At 57.4% G+C, this 18,788-nt stretch overlaps 10 non-coding genes across 10 annotated transcripts; all 10 read right to left on the reverse strand.

Annotated features, from left to right (window-relative positions):
- Positions 1–1,426: 1,426 nt before the first annotated feature.
- On the reverse strand, positions 1,427–1,545 carry LOC140193536 (5S ribosomal RNA). The gene has a single exon (XR_011884905.1). It is a non-coding gene; the product is annotated as a 5S ribosomal RNA (ribosomal RNA).
- A 1,863-nt stretch (positions 1,546–3,408) lies between these two features.
- On the reverse strand, positions 3,409–3,527 carry LOC140193473 (5S ribosomal RNA). The gene has a single exon (XR_011884844.1). It is a non-coding gene; the product is annotated as a 5S ribosomal RNA (ribosomal RNA).
- A 1,864-nt stretch (positions 3,528–5,391) lies between these two features.
- LOC140193537 (5S ribosomal RNA) lies at positions 5,392–5,510 on the reverse strand. Its single transcript, XR_011884906.1, has one exon. It is a non-coding gene; the product is annotated as a 5S ribosomal RNA (ribosomal RNA).
- A 1,424-nt stretch (positions 5,511–6,934) lies between these two features.
- Positions 6,935–7,053, reverse strand: LOC140193397 (5S ribosomal RNA). The gene has a single exon (XR_011884770.1). It is a non-coding gene; the product is annotated as a 5S ribosomal RNA (ribosomal RNA).
- A 1,869-nt stretch (positions 7,054–8,922) lies between these two features.
- On the reverse strand, positions 8,923–9,041 carry LOC140193398 (5S ribosomal RNA). The gene has a single exon (XR_011884771.1). It is a non-coding gene; the product is annotated as a 5S ribosomal RNA (ribosomal RNA).
- A 1,866-nt stretch (positions 9,042–10,907) lies between these two features.
- On the reverse strand, positions 10,908–11,026 carry LOC140193399 (5S ribosomal RNA). Its single transcript, XR_011884772.1, has one exon. It is a non-coding gene; the product is annotated as a 5S ribosomal RNA (ribosomal RNA).
- Positions 11,027–12,448: 1,422 nt separating this feature from the next.
- LOC140193400 (5S ribosomal RNA) lies at positions 12,449–12,567 on the reverse strand. The gene has a single exon (XR_011884773.1). It is a non-coding gene; the product is annotated as a 5S ribosomal RNA (ribosomal RNA).
- Positions 12,568–14,432: 1,865 nt separating this feature from the next.
- LOC140193401 (5S ribosomal RNA) lies at positions 14,433–14,551 on the reverse strand. The gene has a single exon (XR_011884774.1). It is a non-coding gene; the product is annotated as a 5S ribosomal RNA (ribosomal RNA).
- Positions 14,552–15,975: 1,424 nt separating this feature from the next.
- LOC140193403 (5S ribosomal RNA) lies at positions 15,976–16,094 on the reverse strand. Its single transcript, XR_011884776.1, has one exon. It is a non-coding gene; the product is annotated as a 5S ribosomal RNA (ribosomal RNA).
- Positions 16,095–17,957: 1,863 nt separating this feature from the next.
- LOC140193404 (5S ribosomal RNA) lies at positions 17,958–18,076 on the reverse strand. Its single transcript, XR_011884777.1, has one exon. It is a non-coding gene; the product is annotated as a 5S ribosomal RNA (ribosomal RNA).
- Between the last annotated feature and the right edge of the window lie 712 nt (positions 18,077–18,788).

The raw sequence follows: 18,788 nt of genomic DNA on the forward strand, positions 1-18,788 counted from the left end.
CCAGTGCACCGCTCCTCTCCGCACTTAAGCGGCATGCAGCCACTCTCAGCTTGCTCCCACGCTGCTCCTCCTTTCTTACACTCCTCTGCCTTCGCCCCTTCACTCATATCCTACACTCTCCCCTCCCATTTTCACCTCTCCTCTCTCACCCGTCCTCCTCACCATCCACTGGCCACTCCGCTGCTTGCTGCTCACATCACTAGCCACCTCACAATCAGTGCTCCTACCGCACCCCCCCCCCCCCCACAGACAGAGACCACTCGCTGCCCAGGGCCCCACTGCGCTGGCCCTGACGGGCGCCGCAGCTCTGTTTCCTCTTTCTTCGCTTTTACTCTACCTTCTGCCTACCAGTGAAGAGATCGCACCCGCTCCAGCCTAGCTATTTAAGACCACCTCAGCTTAGGCAAGCCCGCCGGCCGATGGGATCACAGCTCCTTTTCTCCCCTTACTTCGGAAGGGATCTCAGAAACTTGTCAGACCGCCGGCACTAGATGCTGCGCTGAGAAACCGATCTGACAAATTTTATCGAGGACGCGAACAGCAATGGTCATGAGCGAGAGGCGCTGGACGCTGTCGACCGGCAGTCGAGCCAGGCCTTTGCAAAGGTCCCACATTATCAAGGAGGTTCTATCGCTTGCTGAGGCATTCAGCGCTAGGTCCTGAATTGGATTGCACATTGCCTTGGCGGCACAAGACAGGCAACGGTACTTTCCTGCCTCTACATCTGTACGAGCTTCGATCTCATTTGGATAGCGATTCGTCGAATGGTGGGTGTAAATGAGCGTCATTCATTCACTCCGATGTCTCATGCTCCTGCAGAGCGCAGAGAATAACAGCTGCGCACGGAAGAGATGGGCCGAAGGGCCTGCTCCTCTGCTGGAGCAATCTGTCAGCACAACTGGCTGCCGGCCAGCACCGCCACCCCTGTCCTACATTAGCCTGCCAGAGAGGTGCAACTGCGCCAAAAGTAGCGAGACCAAAGGACGCAACTTCTACAGAGTCATGCTCAGACCCAGTATGGCGATCGAATCCACCACCTTGGTCGCGGGAAGCAGCTGCCGCCTTTGGTGATGGCGGCTCAGGTGGCAAAGGCAGAGCCGAAGCTGAGAATGGGTGCTGTACGCAAGCGCAGGACACAGCGCAAGCAAGCTTGTGCCCTTGCATCTGCTTGCCTGCCTGCCTGTCTGAGAGTGAGAGCCGGCAGAAGCACACTGCCGAAGCGCGGCTGTCAGGGCCAGTTGATGAAGCATGCTGCTCAGCGCAGCCGGCAGCCCAGCAAAAGCAGATTCTTTTGCCTTGACAGCAGAGTGCTTGCGTTTGCAGTCTGAGTGGCAAACGGAGAGCGCAGCGTGTAGGAGTGAGATGGAGAGAGAGAAAAAAGAAAAAGACAGTACCTCCTGGTGGGGCAATTGGGCAAAGGATCAAAAGCCTACGGCACCTGGTATTCCCAGGCGGTCTCCCATCCAAGTACTAACCAGGCCTGAGCCTGCTTAGCTTCCGAGATCAGACGAGATCGGGCGTTTTCAGGCTAGTATGGCCGTAGGCACCAGTGCACCGCTCCTCTCCGCACTTAAGCGGCATGCAGCCACTCTCAGCTTGCTCCCACGCTGCTCCTCCTTTCTTACACTCCTCTGCCTTCGCCCCTTCACTCACATCCTACACTCTCCCCTCCCATTTTCACCTCTCCTCTCTCACCCGTCCTCCTCACCATCCACTGGCCACTCCGCTGCTTGCTGCTCACATCACTAGCCACCACACAATCAGTGCTCCTACCGCACCCGCCCCCCACCCCCAACAGACACAGACCTCTCGCTGCTCAGGCCGCCACTGCGCTGGTCCTGACGGCTGCCGCATCTCTGCTTCCCCTTTCTTCGCGTTTACTCTACCTTCTGCCTACCAGTGAAGAGATCGCACCCGCTCCAGCCTAGCTATTTAAGACCACCTCAGCTTCGGCAAGCCCGCCGGCCGATGGGATCACAGCACCTTTTCTCCCCTTACTTCGGAAGGGAACTTAGAAACTTGTCAGACCGCCGGCACTAGATGCTGCGGTGAGAAATCGATCTGACAAATTTAATCGAGGAGGCGAACAGGAATGGTCATGAGCGAGAGGCGCTGGACGCTGCCGACCGGCAGTCAAGCCAGGCCTTTGCAAAAGTCCCACCTATTCAAGGAGGTTCCTTCGCTTTATGAGGCATTCAGCGCCAGGTCCTAAATTGGATTTCACATCGCCTTGGCGGCACAAGACAGGCATTGGCAGTTTCGCGGCTCTGCGTCTGTACGAGATTCGATCTGATTGAAATCTATCAAATATTGAAAGGCCGAGATAGGAGGGATGTGCTGAGGATGTTTCCTACGGCAGTCATGTGCAGCAGCTGAGGCCACAGCCTCAGTCAGACGTCTCTTTGGAACAAAGTTGAGGAGTAGTTCGTTAAGGGAGGCTGGTGGATATGTGAAATTGTTTGCCACGGACGCCTAGCGATACAATGTCGGTGGGTACGTTTCAGGCGAACGTTGATGGGTTCTTGATCAGCAACGGCTTCAAATAGAGAGGGTGGGATAATTAACCGTCTGAAGGTGGGTGCAAAAGTGCCTCATTCATTCAGTCCCATGTCTCATGCTCCTGCAGGGCGGAGAGAATAACAGCTGCGCACGGACCAGATGGGCCGAGGGGCCTGCTCACACTGTCAGCGCAACTGCCTGCCGGCGAGCACAGCCACCCCTGCCAGAGAAGTGCAACTGCGCCAAAAGTGGCTGGACCAAAGGATAGTGGACGACGGAAGCAGCTTCTACAGAGTCATGCACAGACCCCGGGCCGGCTAAAGGGAATGCGTGGACAGTATGGGGATCGAACCCACGACCTTGGCGTTATTAGCACCACGCTCTGACCAACTGAGCTAACCGTCCTCGCCTGGGTGGGGCGCGGCTACCTATTGCCAGTCCGGCGGCCTGCAGATGAACCGGCTGGTCCGACTCAGCCATGACAAGCTCTTGAGAGCAGCTTGTGCCGCACAGGGCCATCCGGCTTAGCCGCGGGAAGCAGCTGCCGTCTTTGGTGATGCCTGCTCAGGTGGCAAAGGCAGAGCCGAAGCTGAGAATGGGCGCTGTACGCAAGCTCAGGACACAGCGCAAGCAAGCTTGGGTGCCCTTGCGTCTGGCTGCCTGACTGGCTGAGAGTGAGCGCCGGCAGCAGCTCGCTGCCGAAGCGCGGCTGTCAGGGCCAGGTGATGAAGCATGCTGCCAAGCGCAGCCGGCAGCCCAGCAAAAGCAGATCCTTGTGCCTTGACAGTAGAGTGCTTGCGTTTGCAGGCTGACTGGCAAACGGAGAGCGCAGAGTGTATGAGTGAGAGGGAGAGAGAAAAAATGAAAAAGACAGCACCTCCTGCTGGGGCAGTTGGGCAGAGGAGCAAAAGCCTACGGCACCTGGTATTCCCAGGCGGTCTCCCATCCAAGTACTAACCAGGCCTGAGCCTGCTTAGCTTCCGAGATCAGACGAGATCGGGCGTTTTCAGGCTAGTATGGCCATAGGCACCAGTGCACCGCTCCTCTCCGCACTTAAGCGGCATGCAGCCACTCTCAGCTTGCTCCCACGCTGCTCCTCCTTTCTTACACTCCTCTGCCTTCGCCCCTTCACTCACACCCTACACTCTCCCCTCCCACTTTCACCTCTCCTCTCTCACCCGTCCTCCTCACCATTCACTGGCCACTCCGCTGCTTCCTGCTCACATCACTAGCCACCACACAATCAGTGCTCCTACCGCACCCCCCCCCCCACCCCCAACAGACACAGACCTCTCGCTGCCCAGGTCGCCACTGCGCTGGTCCTGACGGCCGCCGCATCTCTGCTTCCCCTTTCTTCTTGTTTACTCTACCTTCTGCCTACCAGTGAAGAGATCGCACCCGCTCCAGCCTAGCTATTTAAGACCACCTCAGCTTCGGCAAGCCCGCCGGCCGATGGGATCACAGCTCCTTTTCTCCCCTTACTTCGGAAGGGAACTCAGAAACTTGTCAGACCGCCGGCACTAGATGCTGCGGTGAGAAACCGATCTGACAAATTTAATCGAGGAGGCGAACAGGAATGGTCATGAGCGAGAGGCGCTGGACGCTGCCGACCGGCAGTCGAGCCAGGCCTTTGCAAAAGTCCCACCTATTCAAGGAGGTTCCGTCGCTTGATGAGGCATTCAGCGCCAGGTCCTAAACTGGATTTCACATCGCCTTGGCGGCACAAGACAGGCATTGGCAGTTTCGCGGCTCTGCGTCTGCACGAGATTCGATCTGATTGAAATCTATCAAATATTGAAAGGCCGAGATAGGATGGATGTGCTGAGGATGTTTCCTACGGCAGTCATGTGCAGCAGCTGAGGCCACAGCCTCAGTCAGACGTCTCTTTGGAACAAAGTTGAGGAGAAGTTCGTTAAGGGAGGCTGGTGGATATGTGAAATTGTTTGCCACGGACGCCTAGCGATACAATGTCGGTGGGTACGTTTCAGGCGAACGTTGATGGGTTCTTGATCAGCAACGGCTTCAAATAGAGAGGGTGGGATAATTAACCGTCTCAAGGTGGGTGCAAAAGTGCCTCATTCATTCAGTCCCATGTCTCATGCTCCTGCAGGGCGGAGAGAATAACAGCTGCGCACGGACTAGATGGGCCGAAGGGCCTGCTCACACGGTCAGCGCAACTGCCTGCCGGCCAGCACAGCCACCCCTGCCAGAGAAGTGCAACTGCGCCAAAAGTGGCTGGACCAAAGGATAGTGGACGACGGAAGCAGCTTCTACAGAGTCATGCACAGACCCCGGGCCGGCTAAAGGGAATGCGTGGACAGTATGGGGATCGAACCCACGACCTTGGCGTTATTAGCACCACGCTCTGACCAACTGAGCTAACCGTCCTCGCCTGGGTGGGGCGCGGCTACCTATTGCCAGTCCGGCGGCCTGCAGATGAACCGGCTGGTCCGACTCAGCCATGACAAGCTCTTGAGAGCAGCTTGTGCCGCACAGGGCCATCCGGCTTAGCCGCGGGAAGCAGCTGCCGTCTTTGGTGATGCCTGCTCAGGTGGCAAAGGCAGAGCCGAAGCTGAGAATGGGCGCTGTACGCAAGCGCAGGACACAGCGCAAGCAAGCTTGGGTGCCCTTGCGTCTGGCTGCCTGACTGGCTGAGAGTGAGCGCCGGCAGCAGCTCGCTGCCGAAGCGCGGCTGTCAGGGCCAGGTGATGAAGCATGCTGCCAAGCGCAGCCGGCAGCCGAGCAAAAGCAGATTCTTGTGCCTTGACAGCAGAGTGCTTGCGTTTGCAGGCTGACTGGCAAACGGAGAGCGCAGAGTGTATGAGTGAGAGGGAGAGAGAAAAAATGAAAAAGACAGCACCTCCTGCTGGGGCAGTTGGGCAGAGGAGCAAAAGCCTACGGCACCTGGTATTCCCAGGCGGTCTCCCATCCAAGTACTAACCAGGCCTGAGCCTGCTTAGCTTCCGAGATCAGACGAGATCGGGCGTTTTCAGGCTAGTATGGCCGTAGGCACCAGTGCACCGCTCCTCTCCGCACTTAAGCGGCATGCAGCCACTCTCAGCTTGCTCCCACGCTGCTCCTCCTTTCTTACACTCCTCTGCCTTCGCCCCTTCACTCACACCCTACACTCTCCCCTCCCATTTTCACCTCTCCTCTCTCACCCGTCCTCCTCACCATTCACTGGCCACTCCGCTGCTTGCTGCTCACATCACTAGCCACCCCACAATCAGTGCTCCTTCCGCACCCCCCACCCCACAGACAGAGACCACTCGCTGCCCAGGCCCCCACTGCGCTGGCCCTGACGGCCGCCGCAGCTCTGTTTCCTCTTTCTTCGCTTTTACTCTACCTTCTGCCTACCAGTGAAGAGATCGCACCCGCTCCAGCCTAGCTATTTAAGACCACCTCAGCTTCGGCAAGCCCGCCGGCCGATGGGATCACAGCTCCTTTTCTCCCCTTACTTCGGAAGGGATCTCAGAAACTTGTCAGACCGCCGGCACTAGATGCTGCGCTGAGAAACCGATCTGACAAATTTTATCGAGGACGCGAACAGCAATGGTCATGAGCGAGAGGCGCTGGACGCTGTCGACCGGCAGTCGAGCCAGGCCTTTGCAAAGGTCCCACCTATTCAAGGAGGTTCCTTCGCTTTATGAGGCATTCAGCGCCAGGTCCTAAATTGGATTTCACATCGCCTTGGCGGCACAAGACAGGCAACGGTACTTTCCTGCCTCTACATCTGTACGAGCTTCGATCTCATTTGGATAGCGATTCGTCGAATGGTGGGTGTAAATGAGCGTCATTCATTCACTCCGATGTCTCATGCTCCTGCAGAGCGCAGAGAATAACAGCTGCGCACGGAAGAGATGGGCCGAAGGGCCTGCTCCTCTGCTGGAGCAATCTGTCAGCACAACTGGCTGCCGGCCAGCACCGCCACCCCTGTCCTACATTAGCCTGCCAGAGTGGTGCAACTGCGCCAAAAGTAGCGAGACCAAAGGACGCAACTTCTACAGAGTCATGCTCAGACCCAGTATGGCGATCGAATCCACCACCTTGGTCGCGGGAAGCAGCTGCCGCCGTTGGTGATGGCGGCTCAGGTGGCAAAGGCAGAGCCGAAGCTGAGAATGGGCGCTGTACGCAAGCGCAGGACACAGCGCAAGCAAGCTTGTGCCCTTGCATCTGCTTGCCTGCCTGCCTGTCTGAGAGTGAGAGCCGGCAGAAGCACACTGCCGAAGCGCGGCTGTCAGGGCCAGGTGATGAAGCATGCTGCTCAGCGCAGCCGGCAGCCCAGCAAAAGCAGATTCTTTTGCCTTGACAGCAGAGTGCTTGCGTTTGCAGGCTGAGTGGCAAACGGAGAGCGCAGCGTGTATGAGTGAGATGGAGAGAGAGAAAAAAGAAAAAGACAGTACCTCCTGGTGGGGCAATTGGGCAAAGGATCAAAAGCCTACGGCACCTGGTATTCCCAGGCGGTCTCCCATCCAAGTACTAACCAGGCCTGAGCCTGCTTAGCTTCCGAGATCAGACGAGATCGGGCGTTTTCAGGCTAGTATGGCCGTAGGCACCAGTGCCCCGCTCCTCTCCGCACTTAAGCGGCATGCAGCCACTCTCAGCTTGCTCCCACGCTGCTCCTCCTTTCTTACACTCCTCTGCCTTCGCCCCTTCACTCACATCCTACACTCTCCCCTCCATTTTCACCTCTCCTCTCTCACCCGTCCTCCTCACCATTCACTGGCCACTCCGCTGCTTGCTGCTCACATCACTAGCCACCACACAATCAGTGCTCCTACCCCACTCCCAGCCCCCCCGCCCCACCCCACAGACACAGACCTCTCGCTGCCCAGGCCGCCACTGCGCTGGTCCTGACGGCTGCCGCATCTCTGCTTCCCCTTTCTTCGCGTTTACTCTACCTTCTGCCTACCAGTGAAGAGATCGCACCCGCTCCAGCCTAGCTATTTAAGACCACCTCAGCTTAGGCAAGCCCGCCGGCCGATGGGATCACAGCTCCTTTTCTCCCCTTACTTCGGAAGGGATCTCAGAAACTTGTCAGACCGCCGGCACGAGATGCTGCGGTGAGAAATCGATCTGACAAATTTAATCGAGGAGGCGAACAGGAATGGTCATGAGCGAGAGGCGCTGGACGCTGCCGACCGGCAGTCAAGCCAGGCCTTTGCAAAAGTCCCACCTATTCAAGGAGGTTCCTTCGCTTTATGAGGCATTCAGCGCCAGGTCCTAAATTGGATTTCACATCGCCTTGGCGGCACAAGACAGGCATTGGCAGTTTCGCGGCTCTGCGTCTGTACGAGATTCGATCTGATTGAAATCTATCAAATATTGAAAGGCCGAGATAGGAGGGATGTGCTGAGGATGTTTCCTACGGCAGTCATGTGCAGCAGCTGAGGCCACAGCCTCAGTCAGACGTCTCTTTGGAACAAAGTTGAGGAGTAGTTCGTTAAGGGAGGCTGGTGGATATGTGAAATTGTTTGCCACGGACGCCTAGCGATACAATGTCGGTGGGTACGTTTCAGGCGAACGTTGATGGGTTCTTGATCAGCAACGGCTTCAAATAGAGAGGGTGGGATAATTAACCGTCTGAAGGTGGGTGCAAAAGTGCCTCATTCATTCAGTCCCATGTCTCATGCTCCTGCAGGGCGGAGAGGATAACAGCTGCGCACGGACTAGATGGGCCGAGGGGCCTGCTCACACTGTCAGCGCAACTGCCTGCCGGCGAGCACAGCCACCCCTGCCAGAGAAGTGCAACTGCGCCAAAAGTGGCTGGACCAAAGGATAGTGGACGACGGAAGCAGCTTCTACAGAGTTATGCACAGACCCCAGGCCGGCTGAAGGGAATGCGTGGACAGTATGGGGATCGAACCCACGACCTTGGCGTTATTAGCACCACGCTCTGACCAACTGAGCTAACCGTCCTCGCCTGGGTGGGGCGCGGCTACCTATTGCCAGTCCGGCGGCCTGCACATGAACCGGCTGGTCCGACTCAGCCATGACAAGCTCTTGAGAGCAGCTTGTGCCGCACAGGGCCAGCCGGCTTAGCCGCGGGAAGCAGCTGCCGCCTTTGGTGATGCCTGCTCAGGTGGCAAAGGCAGAGCCGAAGCTGAGAATGGGCGCTGTACGCAAGCGCAGGACACAGCGCAAGCAAGCTTGGGTGCCCTTGCGTCTGGCTGCCTGACTGGCTGAGAGTGAGCGCCGGCAGCAGCTCGCTGCCGAAGCGCGGCTGTCAGGGCCAGGTGATGAAGCATGCTGCTAAGCGCAGCCGGCAGCCGAGCAAAAGCAGATTCTTGTGCCTTGACAGCAGAGTGCTTGCGTTTGCAGGCTGAGTGGCAAACGGAGAGCGCAGAGTGTATGAGTGAGAGGGAGAGAGAAAAAATGAAAAAGACAGCACCTCCTGCTGGGGCAGTTGGGCAGAGGAGCAAAAGCCTACGGCACCTGGTATTCCCAGGCGGTCTCCCATCCAAGTACTAACCAGGCCTGAGCCTGCTTAGCTTCCGAGATCAGACGAGATCGGGCGTTTTCAGGCTAGTATGGCCGTAGGCACCAGTGCACCGCTCCTCTCCGCACTTAAGCGGCATGCAGCCACTCTCAGCTTGCTCCCACGCTGCTCCTCCTTTCTTACACTCCTCTGCCTTCGCCCCTTCACTCACATCCTACACTCTCCCCTCCCATTTTCACCTCTCCTCTCTCACCCGTCCTCCTCACCATCCACTGGCCACTCCGCTGCTTGCTGCTCACATCACTAGCCACCACACAATCAGTGCTCCTACCGCACCCCCCCCCCCCCACCCCCAACAGACACAGACCTCTCGCTGCTCAGGCCGCCACTGCGCTGGTCCTGACGGCTGCCGCATCTCTGCTTCCCCTTTCTTCGCGTTTACTCTACCTTCTGCCTACCAGTGAAGAGATCGCACCCGCTCCAGCCTAGCTATTTAAGACCACCTCAGCTTCGGCAAGCCCGCCGGCCGATGGGATCACAGCTCCTTTTCTCCCCTTACTTCGGAAGGGAACTTAGAAACTTGTCAGACCGCCGGCACTAGATGCTGCGGTGAGAAATCGATCTGACAAATTTAATCGAGGAGGCGAACAGGAATGGTCATGAGCGAGAGGCGCTGGACGCTGCCGACCGGCAGTCAAGCCAGGCCTTTGCAAAAGTCCCACCTATTCAAGGAGGTTCCTTCGCTTTATGAGGCATTCAGCGCCAGGTCCTAAATTGGATTTCACATCGCCTTGGCGGCACAAGACAGGCATTGGCAGTTTCGCGGCTCTGCGTCTGTACGAGATTCGATCTGATTGAAATCTATCAAATATTGAAAGGCCGAGATAGGAGGGATGTGCTGAGGATGTTTCCTACGGCAGTCATGTGCAGCAGCTGAGGCCACAGCCTCAGTCAGACGTCTCTTTGGAACAAAGTTGAGGAGTAGTTCGTTAAGGGAGGCTGGTGGATATGTGAAATTGTTTGCCACGGACGCCTAGCGATACAATGTCGGTGGGTACGTTTCAGGCGAACGTTGATGGGTTCTTGATCAGCAACGGCTTCAAATAGAGAGGGTGGGATAATTAACCGTCTCAAGGTGGGTGCAAAAGTGCCTCATTCATTCAGTCCCATGTCTCATGCTCCTGCAGGGCGGAGAGAATAACAGCTGCGCACGGACCAGATGGGCCGAGGGGCCTGCTCACACTGTCAGCGCAACTGCCTGCCGGCGAGCACAGCCACCCCTGCCAGAGAAGTGCAACTGCGCCAAAAGTGGCTGGACCAAAGGATAGTGGACGACGGAAGCAGCTTCTACAGAGTTATGCACAGACCCCAGGCCGGCTGAAGGGAATGCGTGGACAGTATGGGGATCGAACCCACGACCTTGGCGTTATTAGCACCACGCTCTGACCAACTGAGCTAACCGTCCTCGCCTGGGTGGGGCGCGGCTACCTATTGCCAGTCCGGCGGCCTGCAGATGAACCGGCTGGTCCGACTCAGCCATGACAAGCTCTTGAGAGCAGCTTGTGCCGCACAGGGCCAGCCGGTTTAGCCGCGGGAAGCAGCTGCCGCCTTTGGTGATGCCTGCTCAGGTGGCAAAGGCAGAGCCGAAGCTGAGAATGGGCGCTGTACGCAAGCGCAGGACACAGCGCAAGCAAGCTTGGGTGCCCTTGCGTCTGGCTGCCTGACTGGCTGAGAGTGAGCGCCGGCAGCAGCTCGCTGCCGAAGCGCGGCTGTCAGGGCCAGGAGATGAAGCATGCTGCTAAGCGCAGCCGGCAGCCGAGCAAAAGCAGATTCTTGTGCCTTGACAGCAGAGTGCTTGCGTTTGCAGGCTGAGTGGCAAACGGAGAGCGCAGAGTGTATGAGTGAGAGGGAGAGAGAAAAAATGAAAAAGACAGCACCTCCTGCTGGGGCAGTTGGGCAGAGGAGCAAAAGCCTACGGCACCTGGTATTCCCAGGCGGTCTCCCATCCAAGTACTAACCAGGCCTGAGCCTGCTTAGCTTCCGAGATCAGACGAGATCGGGCGTTTTCAGGCTAGTATGGCCGTAGGCACCAGTGCACCGCACCTCTCCGCACTTAAGCGGCATACAGCCACTCTCAGCTTGCTCCCACGCTGCTCCTCCTTTCTTACACTCCTCTGCCTTCGCCCCTTCACTCACACCCTACACTCTCCCCTCCCATTTTCACCTCTCCTCTCTCACCCGTCCTCCTCACCATTCACTGGCCACTCCGCTGCTTGCTGCTCACATCACTAGCCAGCCCACAATCAGTGCTCCTACCGCACCCCCCCCCACAGGCAGAGACCACTCGCTGCCCAGGGCCCCACTGCGCTGGCCCTGACGGGCGCCGCAGCTCTGTTTCCTCTTTCTTCGCTTTTACTCTACCTTCTGCCTACCAGTGAAGAGATCGCACCCGCTCCAGCCTAGCTATTTAAGACCACCTCAGCTTAGGCAAGCCCGCCGGCCGATGGGATCACAGCTCCTTTTCTCCCCTTACTTCGGAAGGGATCTCAGAAACTTGTCAGACCGCCGGCACTAGATGCTGCGCTGAGAAACCGATCTGACAAATTTTATCGAGGACGCGAACAGCAATGGTCATGAGCGAGAGGCGCTGGACGCTGTCGACCGGCAGTCGAGCCAGGCCTTTGCAAAGGTCCCACATTATCAAGGAGGTTCTATCGCTTGCTGAGGCATTCAGCGCTAGGTCCTGAATTGGATTGCACATTGCCTTGGCGGCACAAGACAGGCAACGGTACTTTCCTGCCTCTACATCTGTACGAGCTTCGATCTCATTTGGATAGCGATTCGTCGAATGGTGGGTGTAAATGAGCGTCATTCATTCACTCCGATGTCTCATGCTCCTGCAGAGCGCAGAGAATAACAGCTGCGCACGGAAGAGATGGGCCGAAGGGCCTGCTCCTCTGCTGGAGCAATCTGTCAGCACAACTGGCTGCCGGCCAGCACCGCCACCCCTGTCCTACATTAGCCTGCCAGAGAGGTGCAACTGCGCCAAAAGTAGCGAGACCAAAGGACGCAACTTCTACAGAGTCATGCTCAGACCCAGTATGGCGATCGAATCCACCACCTTGGTCGCGGGAAGCAGCTGCCGCCTTTGGTGATGGCGGCTCAGGTGGCAAAGGCAGAGCCGAAGCTGAGAATGGGTGCTGTACGCAAGCGCAGGACACAGCGCAAGCAAGCTTGTGCCCTTGCATCTGCTTGCCTGCCTGCCTGTCTGAGAGTGAGAGCCGGCAGAAGCACACTGCCGAAGCGCGGCTGTCAGGGCCAGTTGATGAAGCATGCTGCTCAGCGCAGCCGGCAGCCCAGCAAAAGCAGATTCTTTTGCCTTGACAGCAGAGTGCTTGCGTTTGCAGGCTGAGTGGCAAACGGAGAGCGCAGCGTGTATGAGTGAGATGGAGAGAGAGAAAAAAGAAAAAGACAGTACCTCCTGGTGGGGCAATTGGGCAAAGGATCAAAAGCCTACGGCACCTGGTATTCCCAGGCGGTCTCCCATCCAAGTACTAACCAGGCCTGAGCCTGCTTAGCTTCCGAGATCAGACGAGATCGGGCGTTTTCAGGCTAGTATGGCCGTAGGCACCAGTGCACCGCTCCTCTCCGCACTTAAGCGGCATGCAGCCACTCTCAGCTTGCTCCCACGCTGCTCCTCCTTTCTTACACTCCTCTGCCTTCGCCCCTTCACTCACATCCTACACTCTCCCCTCCCATTTTCACCTCTCCTCTCTCACCCGTCCTCCTCACCATCCACTGGCCACTCCGCTGCTTGCTGCTCACATCACTAGCCACCACACAATCAGTGCTCCTACCGCACCCCCCCCCGCCACCCCCAACAGACACAGACCTCTCGCTGCTCAGGCCGCCACTGCGCTGGTCCTGACGGCTGCCGCATCTCTGCTTCCCCTTTCTTCGCGTTTACTCTACCTTCTGCCTACCAGTGAAGAGATCGCACCCGCTCCAGCCTAGCTATTTAAGACCACCTCAGCTTCGGCAAGCCCGCCGGCCGATGGGATCACAGCTCCTTTTCTCCCCTTACTTCGGAAGGGATCTCAGAAACTTGTCAGACCGCCGGCACGAGATGCTGCGGTGAGAAATCGATCTGACAAATTTAATCGAGGAGGCGAACAGGAATGGTCATGAGCGAGAGGCGCTGGACGCTGCCGACCGGCAGTCAAGCCAGGCCTTTGCAAAAGTCCCACCTATTCAAGGAGGTTCCTTCGCTTTATGAGGCATTCAGCGCCAGGTCCTAAATTGGATTTCACATCGCCTTGGCGGCACAAGACAGGCATTGGCAGTTTCGCGGCTCTGCGTCTGTACGAGATTCGATCTGATTGAAATCTATCAAATATTGAAAGGCCGAGATAGGAGGGATGTGCTGAGGATGTTTCCTACGGCAGTCATGTGCAGCAGCTGAGGCCACAGCCTCAGTCAGACGTCTCTTTGGAACAAAGTTGAGGAGTAGTTCGTTAAGGGAGGCTGGTGGATATGTGAAATTGTTTGCCACGGACGCCTAGCGATAAAATGTCGGTGGGTACGTTTCAGGCGAACGTTGATGGGTTCTTGATCAGCAACGGCTTCAAATAGAGAGGGTGGGATAATTAACCGTCTGAAGGTGGGTGCAAAAGTGCCTCATTCATTCAGTCCCATGTCTCATGCTCCTGCAGGGCGGAGAGAATAACAGCTGCGCACGGACCAGATGGGCCGAGGGGCCTGCTCACACTGTCAGCGCAACTGCCTGCCGGCGAGCACAGCCACCCCTGCCAGAGAAGTGCAACTGCGCCAAAAGTGGCTGGACCAAAGGATAGTGGACGACGGAAGCAGCTTCTACAGAGTCATGCACAGACCCCGGGCCGGCTAAAGGGAATGCGTGGACAGTATGGGGATCGAACCCACGACCTTGGCGTTATTAGCACCACGCTCTGACCAACTGAGCTAACCGTCCTCGCCTGGGTGGGGCGCGGCTACCTATTGCCAGTCCGGCGGCCTGCACATGAACCGGCTGGTCCGACTCAGCCATGACAAGCTCTTGAGAGCAGCTTGTGCCGCACAGGGCCAGCCGGCTTAGCCGCGGGAAGCAGCTGCCGCCTTTGGTGATGCCTGCTCAGGTGGCAAAGGCAGAGCCGAAGCTGAGAATGGGCGCTGTACGCAAGCGTTGGACACAGCGCAAGCAAGCTTGGGTGCCCTTGCGTCTGGCTGCCTGACTGGCTGAGAGTGAGCGCCGGCAGCAGCTCGCTGCCGAAGCGCGGCTGTCAGGGCCAGGTGATGAAGCATGCTGCTAAGCGCAGCCGGCAGCCGAGCAAAAGCAGATTCTTGTGCCTTGACAGCAGAGTGCTTGCGTTTGCAGGCTGAGTGGCAAACGGAGAGCGCAGAGTGTATGAGTGAGAGGGAGAGAGAAAAAATGAAAAAGACAGCACCTCCTGCTGGGGCAGTTGGGCAGAGGAGCAAAAGCCTACGGCACCTGGTATTCCCAGGCGGTCTCCCATCCAAGTACTAACCAGGCCTGAGCCTGCTTAGCTTCCGAGATCAGACGAGATCGGGCGTTTTCAGGCTAGTATGGCCGTAGGCACCAGTGCACCGCTCCTCTCCGCACTTAAGCGGCATGCAGCCACTCTCAGCTTGCTCCCACGCTGCTCCTCCTTTCTTACACTCCTCTGCCTTCGCCCCTTCACTCACATCCTACACTCTCCCCTCCCATTTTCACCTCTCCTCTCTCACCCGTCCTCCTCACCATCCACTGGCCACTCCGCTGCTTGCTGCTCACATCACTAGCACCTCACAATCAGTGCTCCTACCGCACCCCCCCCCCCCACAGACAGAGACCACTCGCTGCCCAGGGCCCCACTGCGCTGGCCCTGACGGGCGCCGCAGCTCTGTTTCCTCTTTCTTCGCTTTTACTCTACCTTCTGCCTACCAGTGAAGAGATCGCACCCGCTCCAGCCTAGCTATTTAAGACCACCTCAGCTTAGGCAAGCCCGCCGGCCGATGGGATCACAGCTCCTTTTCTCCCCTTACTTCGGAAGGGATCTCAGAAACTTGTCAGACCGCCGGCACTAGATGCTGCGCTGAGAAACCGATCTGACAAATTTTATCGAGGACGCGAACAGCAATGGTCATGAGCGAGAGGCGCTGGACGCTGTCGACCGGCAGTCGAGCCAGGCCTTTGCAAAGGTCCCACATTATCAAGGAGGTTCTATCGCTTGCTGAGGCATTCAGCGCTAGGTCCTGAATTGGATTGCACATTGCCTTGGCGGCACAAGACAGGCAACGGTACTTTCCTGCCTCTACATCTGTACGAGCTTCGATCTCATTTGGATAGCGATTCGTCGAATGGTGGGTGTAAATGAGCGTCATTCATTCACTCCGATGTCTCATGCTCCTGCAGAGCGCAGAGAATAACAGCTGCGCACGGAAGAGATGGGCCGAAGGGCCTGCTCCTCTGCTGGAGCAATCTGTCAGCACAACTGGCTGCCGGCCAGCACCGCCACCCCTGTCCTACATTAGCCTGCCAGAGAGGTGCAACTGCGCCAAAAGTAGCGAGACCAAAGGACGCAACTTCTACAGAGTCATGCTCAGACCCAGTATGGCGATCGAATCCACCACCTTGGTCGCGGGAAGCAGCTGCCGCCTTTGGTGATGGCGGCTCAGGTGGCAAAGGCAGAGCCGAAGCTGAGAATGGGTGCTGTACGCAAGCGCAGGACACAGCGCAAGCAAGCTTGTGCCCTTGCATCTGCTTGCCTGCCTGCCTGTCTGAGAGTGAGAGCCGGCAGAAGCACACTGCCGAAGCGCGGCTGTCAGGGCCAGTTGATGAAGCATGCTGCTCAGCGCAGCCGGCAGCCCAGCAAAAGCAGATTCTTTTGCCTTGACAGCAGAGTGCTTGCGTTTGCAGGCTGAGTGGCAAACGGAGAGCGCAGCGTGTATGAGTGAGATGGAGAGAGAGAAAAAAGAAAAAGACAGTACCTCCTGGTGGGGCAATTGGGCAAAGGATCAAAAGCCTACGGCACCTGGTATTCCCAGGCGGTCTCCCATCCAAGTACTAACCAGGCCTGAGCCTGCTTAGCTTCCGAGATCAGACGAGATCGGGCGTTTTCAGGCTAGTATGGCCGTAGGCACCAGTGCACCGCTCCTCTCCGCACTTAAGCGGCATGCAGCCACTCTCAGCTTGCTCCCACGCTGCTCCTCCTTTCTTACACTCCTCTGCCTTCGCCCCTTCACTCACATCCTACACTCTCCCCTCCCATTTTCACCTCTCCTCTCTCACCCGTCCTCCTCACCATCCACTGGCCACTCCGCTGCTTGCTGCTCACATCACTAGCCACCACACAATCAGTGCTCCTACCGCACCCCCCCCCCACCCCCAACAGACACAGACCTCTCGCTGCTCAGGCCGCCACTGCGCTGGTCCTGACGGCTGCCGCATCTCTGCTTCCCCTTTCTTCGCGTTTACTCTACCTTCTGCCTACCAGTGAAGAGATCGCACCCGCTCCAGCCTAGCTATTTAAGACCACCTCAGCTTCGGCAAGCCCGCCGGCCGATGGGATCACAGCTCCTTTTCTCCCCTTACTTCGGAAGGGATCTCAGAAACTTGTCAGACCGCCGGCACGAGATGCTGCGGTGAGAAATCGATCTGACAAATTTAATCGAGGAGGCGAACAGGAATGGTCATGAGCGAGAGGCGCTGGACGCTGCCGACCGGCAGTCAAGCCAGGCCTTTGCAAAAGTCCCACCTATTCAAGGAGGTTCCTTCGCTTTATGAGGCATTCAGCGCCAGGTCCTAAATTGGATTTCACATCGCCTTGGCGGCACAAGACAGGCATTGGCAGTTTCGCGGCTCTGCGTCTGTACGAGATTCGATCTGATTGAAATCTATCAAATATTGAAAGGCCGAGATAGGAGGGATGTGCTGAGGATGTTTCCTACGGCAGTCATGTGCAGCAGCTGAGGCCACAGCCTCAGTCAGACGTCTCTTTGGAACAAAGTTGAGGAGTAGTTCGTTAAGGGAGGCTGGTGGATATGTGAAATTGTTTGCCACGGACGCCTAGCGATACAATGTCGGTGGGTACGTTTCAGGCGAACGTTGATGGGTTCTTGATCAGCAACGGCTTCAAATAGAGAGGGTGGGATAATTAACCGTCTGAAGGTGGGTGCAAAAGTGCCTCATTCATTCAGTCCCATGTCTCATGCTCCTGCAGGGCGGAGAGAATAACAGCTGCGCACGGACCAGATGGGCCGAGGGGCCTGCTCACACTGTCAGCGCAACTGCCTGCCGGCGAGCACAGCCACCCCTGCCAGAGAAGTGCAACTGCGCCAAAAGTGGCTGGACCAAAGGATAGTGGACGACGGAAGCAGCTTCTACAGAGTTATGCACAGACCCCAGGCCGGCTGAAGGGAATGCGTGGACAGTATGGGGATCGAACCCACGACCTTGGCGTTATTAGCACCACGCTCTGACCAACTGAGCTAACCGTCCTCGCCTGGGTGGGGCGCGGCTACCTATTGCCAGTCCGGCGGCCTGCAGATGAACCGGCTGGTCCGACTCAGCCATGACAAGCTCTTGAGAGCAGCTTGTGCCGCACAGGGCCAGCCGGTTTAGCCGCGGGAAGCAGCTGCCGCCTTTGGTGATGCCTGCTCAGGTGGCAAAGGCAGAGCCGAAGCTGAGAATGGGCGCTGTACGCAAGCGCAGGACACAGCGCAAGCAAGCTTGGGTGCCCTTGCGTCTGGCTGCCTGACTGGCTGAGAGTGAGCGCCGGCAGCAGCTCGCTGCCGAAGCGCGGCTGTCAGGGCCAGGAGATGAAGCATGCTGCTAAGCGCAGCCGGCAGCCGAGCAAAAGCAGATTCTTGTGCCTTGACAGCAGAGTGCTTGCGTTTGCAGGCTGAGTGGCAAACGGAGAGCGCAGAGTGTATGAGTGAGAGGGAGAGAGAAAAAATGAAAAAGACAGCACCTCCTGCTGGGGCAGTTGGGCAGAGGAGCAAAAGCCTACGGCACCTGGTATTCCCAGGCGGTCTCCCATCCAAGTACTAACCAGGCCTGAGCCTGCTTAGCTTCCGAGATCAGACGAGATCGGGCGTTTTCAGGCTAGTATGGCCGTAGGCACCAGTGCACCGCACCTCTCCGCACTTAAGCGGCATACAGCCACTCTCAGCTTGCTCCCACGCTGCTCCTCCTTTCTTACACTCCTCTGCCTTCGCCCCTTCACTCACACCCTACACTCTCCCCTCCCATTTTCACCTCTCCTCTCTCACCCGTCCTCCTCACCATTCACTGGCCACTCCGCTGCTTGCTGCTCACATCACTAGCCAGCCCACAATCAGTGCTCCTACCGCACCCCCCCCCACAGGCAGAGACCACTCGCTGCCCTGGCCCCCACTGCGCTGGCCCTGACGGCCGCCGCAGCTCTGTTTCCTCTTTCTTCGCTTTTACTCTACCTTCTGCCTACCAGTGAAGAGATCGCACCCGCTCCAGCCTAGCTATTTAAGACCACCTCAGTTTAGGCAAGCCCGCCGGCCGATGGGATCACAGCTCCTTTTCTCCCATTACTTCGGAAGGGATCTCAGAAACTTGTCAGACCGCCGGCACTAGATGCTGCGGTGAGAAACCGATCTGACAAATTTTATCGAGGACGCGAACAGCAATGGTCATGACCGAGAGGCGCTGGACGCTGTCGACCGGCAGTCGAGGCAGGCCTTTGCAAAGGTCCCACATTATCAAGGAGGTTCTATCGCTTGATGAGGCATTCAGCGCTAGGTCCTGAATTGGATTGCACATTGCCTTGGCGGCACAAGACAGGCAACGGTACTTTCCTGC

The sequence above is a fragment of the Mobula birostris genome, unplaced genomic scaffold (assembly GCF_030028105.1).
Source record: "Mobula birostris isolate sMobBir1 unplaced genomic scaffold, sMobBir1.hap1 scaffold_614, whole genome shotgun sequence".
Classification (NCBI taxonomy): Eukaryota; Metazoa; Chordata; class Chondrichthyes; order Myliobatiformes; family Myliobatidae; genus Mobula; species Mobula birostris.